Below are 7,217 nucleotides of genomic sequence, written 5' to 3'. Positions count from 1 at the left end.
GGATTTAATTTTTGGGGGGTTGGGGGGGGTCAGAACCGAGTTATCTGCAACTCAGTTGGCCAGTTAAGTATTTTTTATTTACTTACTTATTTTAGTTGTTTTTATTTATTGACTCGATTTACAGGGGCTGATTTACATTTAATGAGGGGAAATGCAAAAACGAGAGAGAAGGTTAAAAAAAAGTGGTTACAGAAATGCTAAGAATAAAGTAATTATGTATGGAAGTCAGAAAGGGGGGGAGGTCGATGCTCAGTTAGAGCAATGCTTGGGTTTATTGAATTATGTAATGAAACGGTGATCATGATAAAATTGAAAATGCAATAAAATTATTATTTAAAAAATGACTTGATTTATAGGGGCAGCTGTACCCCCCTTGCCAAGCCCATGCTGCCCTCCCCTATGGTCAAAAAGTTGGGGTGCTGCTGCATAGGGCACCCCCTCTGCTGTTTGTGCTATTGTTGTTATTGTTAGAGGTTAAAACATGTTTTGAGTTCAAGCCCCACCAACCTCTTTCTGAAAGGGTCTGCTCTGCGACATGTGAAGGAAAGATGGTGCCCCTGAGTCTGTGCAGAGTGCACTCAGGTTCTCCTTCCCAGTCTTGGAGTGTGTGTCCCATGGGCTTCATTTGAGCCAGGAGGACCAGCCTGAACATAGGAAGTAACTATATGGGGGGCGGGAGAGGGATTTCTCTGGGGTTTGAAGAGTCCTGTGCACCATGACCTAGCCCCATGTCCAGCAGTGCATTTTTCTCATCCCTACTGACACTTCATACATGAGATAATACACCTGTGAAACACTTAGTGATTACATTGCAGTAGCTGCTGCCACCTCCTCCTGTACTCAACATAACTTGGATGGATTAGAATCCCCATTTCACCAGTAAATAATCCAGTTTTTTGCTGTAGGCAAAACAATGATTTACAGCCCCCAGGCTTAAGAGGAAAGCCAACCAGAGCTCAGCATTTTCCAAGGATTCCCCACCTGCAGCTGAAATAGCTATTAAGTTCTGCCAGGGTTCTCTGGATGTTGAAGTCAAAGAGTTTTCTTTCCCCTGACATCAGTTTGAAGGGTGGTGATTACTCCCAGTCTGAAGGTGTTGTGCATTCAATCTGACTAGGGAAACTGAGGTTTTGAATAAAGTATTTGAAATGTTTCCAGATTACGCCTAGATGATTGCCTTTTCTATGCTTTCGTCTTGCACTCTGTTATCTGCCAGTAAGGATCCTCAGTTGCTTTAATGTGTTGTAAATACAAATAACTGAAAAGAACTAAAATTAAATGAATAGAGGGAGATATTCTAGGGCTTCTAAGTCATGCTCAACAATCAGACCAAACAGTTGCTTTTTAATAGTGTTGGATGGGAACTTCATGGTTGCTTATCTTGCATTTTTTAAAAGTCTTCTGCAAGGGCTGTGATTGTGACTGTTTAGTTTTATCAGTAGTTTTACAGGGAACGTTCTGCAAGATTATGTTGCTAATGTAGTGTGGAAGTAGGTGTTGCTTGGCAGTTCAACAGCAACCCACATGTAAAGAGAGCGAGAGCGCAAGAGCAGAGCATCTCTCAAAGCTATCCTTATTAGAATAGTATTAGCATGTTTCCATGTGCATTGTACCCCTTGGGTGAAAGATTGGGTTTTAATGGGTTATATATTTTATGGCTGCATGAAATGCCACATATATTTTTCTCCTTAATGTGTGCCACAGGTCTTCTTGGCCAGGATCCAAAGAGTCCAAGTGCTCACTGCTTCTGTAAGCATATTAGTCCCTTCCAAATTTTTTCTCCGACTGCTGCACTGGAGATTATTACTGAGCATCTTTCAAATTCCCAGAATGACTTTTCAAAGGATGAAAGAGGCGCTGGTGGGAAGTGGAAGCCACAGTAATGCCATTCATGAGTCTTTAGATCCCACCGTCTTAACTCTGCAGAGTTGTTAACATGCACAGAGAGAGCTCAGCTGCATGCACACAAAACATTAAAGCAGAAGTTGTAGTGGATTTTTCTCCTTTTGCCCTGTACTTGACATATGTATTGCTGATTTAAACACCAATTACTCTTGCTCCCCACCTATGCTTTAGGGAAGGTTGTTCACCATTTTAATTCTGTGTTCTTGATTTAACTATGCTCACCTTAAAAAGAAAAACTCATTTTAAAATGTTATGGGGGGGGGGTACAGGTTCATGACAACACATGTGCTGCCCAATTGGTGCTGTGCATAACTGCCTTTGTTTGACCATTTGCAGCTTCCAGATAACCTCACACAGCAGTTTTCATTTAGATTGGAGATGGGGAAACTGTAGCCCTCCAAAAGGGCTCCCAATTCCTGTCACCCCCAGCCTACATGGCCTGTGGTCAGGGATGATGGGAGCCTGGAGTGCAGCAGCATCTCAGAGGCTACAGGCTCCCCATCCCTGATGCAGATGTTGAAAAAAGGGGAACTTGTGACAACCTATAGTTCAAAGGCCATGAAGTGGAACAGCAGTTCCCTAGCACTACCTCCGGGAAGTTGATCCAGCAGGATTAACTCAGGCCACTGCAGTACAGTGCCTCCCACTCCCAGTGGGAAGGGAAAGAGATAAGGAAGGGCAGGCACAGAAATCACCACAGGCTGCTTCAACTGGGGTCCCTCTTTCTCCCTCTGGCCAACTGTCCTTATACAGTGGTGCCTCGCAAGACGAAATTAATCCATTCCTATTAGCGGTTTAGCAGCTTTTAGCGGATCAGCTGATAAGCGGCTTAGGGCTTAGGAAAAGGGGGGGGGAAGGGGGAAAAACCCGCAGGAACTCGCAAGACATTTTCGTCTTGCGAAGCAAGCCCATAGGGAAATTCGTTTGGCGAAGCGCCTCCAAAACGGAAAACCCTTTCGTCTAGCGGGTTTTCCGTCTTGCGAGGCGTTCGTCTTGCGGGGCACCACGGTATGTTGATATTGCTGTGTATTCAAATGTGCATTGTTATTTGAAAGCTACCTTAGAAGCTTTACAATTAATAATAGTAATAATAGTAATAATAATGATAAATTTTATTTTTACCCCACCCTCCCAAGCCAAGACCGGGCTCAGGGCAGCTAACAACCAATAATAAAAGCAACTTGATTGAAATACAACTTAAAAAACAAGATTAAAATTCAACATTAAAATGCAGCCTCATCACAGGAGGAGAAAGGGAAAAAGAAAGAGGGGAAGGGAATCAAATTGATTCTAAGCCAAAGGCCCAGCGAAACAACTCTGTCTTACAGGCCCTGCGGAAATAAATCAGATCCCGCAGGGCCCTAGTCTCATGAGACAGAGCGTTCCACCAGGCCGGAGCCAGTGTCAAAAAAGCCCTGGCTCTGGTTGAGGCTAATCTAACTTCTTTAGGGCCCGGGACCTCTAGGGTGTTGCTATTTATGGACCTTAAGGTCTTCCGTGGGGCATACCGGGAGAGGTGGTCCCGTAGGTACGAGGGTCGTAGGCCGTGAAGGGCTTTAAAGGTCAAAACCAGCACCTTAAACCTGACCCTATACTCCACCGGGAGCCAGTACAGCTGGAAAAGCACTGGGTGAATATGCTCCCATGGCAGAGAACCCATGAGGAGCCTCGCTGCAGCATTCTGCACCCGCTGGAGTTTCTGGGACAGCTTCAAGGGCAGCCCCGCGTAGAGCGAATTACAGAAGTCAAGCCTGGAGGTGACTGTCGCATGGATCACTGTGGCCTGATCAGGGTGGGAAAGGTAAGGGACCAACTGCTTGATACAGCAAAGGTGGAAAAATGTCGTCTTGGCTGTTGCTGTAACCTGCACCTCCATGGAAAGGTAAATAATTAGTAAATAATTCCATTCAGAAAGATGAGTCACATCTGAGAAGTGCAGAAGAATCATCTGTATCACATTCACGCTATCCATCTCAGCATAGGGTATCCTGGTTTTGGCCCCCCCCCCAAACCCAGCCAGAAGCCAGATTGGAAGAGATCGGAATAATAGGTTTCATTCAAGAACACCTGGCTAACCATTGTCGGGATGCCACAATGTGCTCAGAGACCTTGCCTATCTATGGTAAATTAATCTTGCACAAGGTGATCGTTGCTGAGACCTGTAGGCTCATGCAGTCTTCTGGGGTTTTTTAGGAGTCTAGTATTGGCTTTAAGTGCTGCCAAAGTGCAAAAGGATAGAGTTGGATTCAGGCAGAGGAGCCCAGGAGGAAGAATAGGTGGTCAAGTCCAAAGGAATGGGGTGATGAAGGCAAGGGGGGTGAGGAAAACAGAGGCAAGGGGCCACTTGATCAAAAAGTGGAGATATAAACCTCAATGAGAAAGGAGGACGAAGGTTTATTTTTGCTTGCTTTATTAAAGTGTGTATACATAGCCTTGGAACAGGACTGGGTTTTAGAAGAAGAAAAGTAGACCTAGTATGTAGTTGTAGATCAGGGATGAAAACCTCGTTGCCCTCAGCTGTTTCATAAGGAGGTTCTCCATCCCTGCCATAAACAATACAGAGTCAATGAAGCAGGAGAAGTCAAAGAGGTAAAGTCTGGGATTAAAGTTTGAATGCTGCCTTGAACTACCGGTAACTAGCCATTCCTGCATAATTGCACCACAGCAGGGGCCTCAATTTGATTTGGTCCTACTCTGGGGCTTATTTTGTGTAACAGTTTGCAAAGCTGGTGTTTCATTTCATTAAAAGAAAACAACAACCCAACATTGTTCTTTTAAGAAGAATTGAAGCCACCTAAATCCAGTGTCAGCTGCATTGCTTCCAGTCTCCTTACGTCTGCCTAATTGGAAAACATTTGGTATTTCAAAGGGTCTTTTGGCACTCTCACAAAGCACTCGAAACAAATCATGATTATGAAAAGTTACACCCTATCCTTGGATTTGTTAGTTTTCCAGGAAAAGAGACCTTGTTTTCTTAATAACAAGGGGGAGTTTATTAAATCCAGGCACTGACTTTATTGCATCTGGCAGACAGTGTAGTGAGAAACAAAAAGACTTGCTCCTTGCTTTCACACAGACTTTTAAATTCTGCCTCCTGGCCCCTGCTGGGAATTTCCCATTCCAAACTTCCTATGCTACTTGTGGAAGAGTGAACACCTCCCCTTTCCATGTTGCCATGAGGATTTTTGCAACCATTTTGGCAAACAAGTCACGTTCCCTCTTTCTCCTCGTTGAGGCCAGCCAGCCGTGACAAAAATGCAGATCGATATGATTTGAAGCCCTTGCACTAGAAACCACATGGCATATGAGACCAGCTCCAGAGAGTATCAAAGTTCAAAAAACTGACCAGGGCTTCAATGGACCATAAGGGCAGTGGCTACTAAAAATGACTTAATCTCCATGTACAGATCCACGTGCGCCCCATTATATTTTAAACTTAGAGAGGCCCATGAACATATGGTTTACTTCAGTGCATTGACTTTTGTACAACTCCGGAAAGCTTTTACAGAGTTACGATTAAATACAATAAACTCTGCTTATAGAGATGGGAGACATAGAGGCGTACCAGTAAATGAACGTGTTTGTATTAGGTGATGCCCTGAATTAGAGGACCTTACGCATTACATTTTACGCTGCCCCTTATATAATGAAGCAAGAAAACAGTTTTTGACACCTATAACGACAAGGTCCTCTGGCCAGAACCCTCCTGACATGATTCTTTATCTCCTTGCAGAAACAGATACCGTATTTTTCGCCCTATAGGACGCACTTTTTCCCCTCCAAAAATGAAGGGGAAATGTGTGTGCGTCCTATGGGGCGAATGCAGGCTTTCACTGAAGCCTGGAGAGCGAGAGGGGTCAGTGCGCACCGACCCCTCTCGCTCTCCAGGCTTCAGGAAGCTATCCGCAAGTCTTGCAAGCCCAGCAGGAGGTCCCGCGGGCTCGCAAGGCTTGCGGGCAGCAGCCTGTAGCCCAAAAGCTCGGGGGACAGCGGGGAGGCGCAGCGCCGCCACCCCGCTATTCCTCGAACTGGTCTGGAGGCTGGCGGGGGGGGGGGAGAAGCGAGCTTGCTTCCCCCCCCCCCCCGCCAGCCCCACAAGCTCGCGGGATAGCGGGGAGGCGGAGAAGCGAGCTTGCTTCCCCCCCCCGCCAGCCCCACAAGCTCGCGGGATAGCGGGGAGGCGGAGCGCCGCCACCCCGCTATTCCCGGACCTGGGCTGGCGGGGGGGGGGGAGAGAAGCAAGCTTGCTTCTCCCCCCTGCCAGCCCCACAAACTCGGGGGACAGCGGGGCAAGCCGCTGCCCCACGGAGGCTAGAGAGGCTGTCCCTGAAGGCAGAAGAGGGAGACGGAGCGCAAACCTGGGGGGGAAATAAAATTTTTTTCCTTGATTTCCCCCCCCAAAAAACTAGGTGTGTCCTATGGGCCAGTGCGTCCTATAGGGCGAAAAATACGGTAAGTATGTGACCTGGCGTGTAGCATTTTTTGCAACTGCTGCCAGGAAAGTTAGAGAAAATTATATTGCCGAGATAGCTATCAACCGTAAAGGAGATGAATTTATTTGACCCCATCTACACCAAGCTGTTGGCAGGCGCTGGGACCGAGCAGCGGGAGCACACCCCGCCGCAGGGATTCGAACCGCCGACCTTTCGATCGGCAAGCCCTAGGCGCTGAGGCTTTAACCCACAGCGCCACCTGCGTCCCAGCGCCTGCCAACCTAGCAGTTCGAAAGCACCTCCGGGTGCAAGTAGATAAATAGGGACCGCTTACCAGCGGGAAGGTAAACGGCGTTTCCGTGTGCGGCTCTGGCTCGCCAGAGCAGCGATGTCACGCTGGCCACGTGACCCGGAAGTGTCTCCGGACAGCGCTGGCCCCTGGCCTCTTAAGTGAGATGGGCGCACAACCCCAGAGTCTGTCAAGACTGGCCCGTACGGGCAGGGGTACCTTTACCTTTTACACCAAGCTGTGGGACAGGGGTGGTGCTGTGGGTTAAACCACAGAGCCTAGGACTTGCTGATCAGAAGGTTGGCGGTTCAAATCCCCATGACGGGGTGAGCTCCCGTTGCTCGGTCCCTGCTCCTGCCCACCTAGCAGTTCAAAAGCACGTCAAAGTGCAAGTAGATAAATAGGTACCGCTCCGGCGGGAAGGTAAACGGCATTTCCGTGCACTGCTCTGATTTGCCGGAAGCAGCTTAGTCATGCTAGCCACATGACCCAGAAGCTGTACGCCGGCTCCCTTGGCCAATAAAGCGAGATGAGCGCCGCAACCCCAGAGTTGGCCACGACTGAACCCAGTGGCGTAGTGTGGGGGTGCA

Source organism: Podarcis cretensis, assembly GCF_951804945.1.
Source record: "Podarcis cretensis genome assembly, chromosome: 2".
Lineage (NCBI taxonomy): Eukaryota > Metazoa > Chordata > Lepidosauria > Squamata > Lacertidae > Podarcis > Podarcis cretensis.
Note: the sequence above shows the minus strand (reverse complement) of the source record.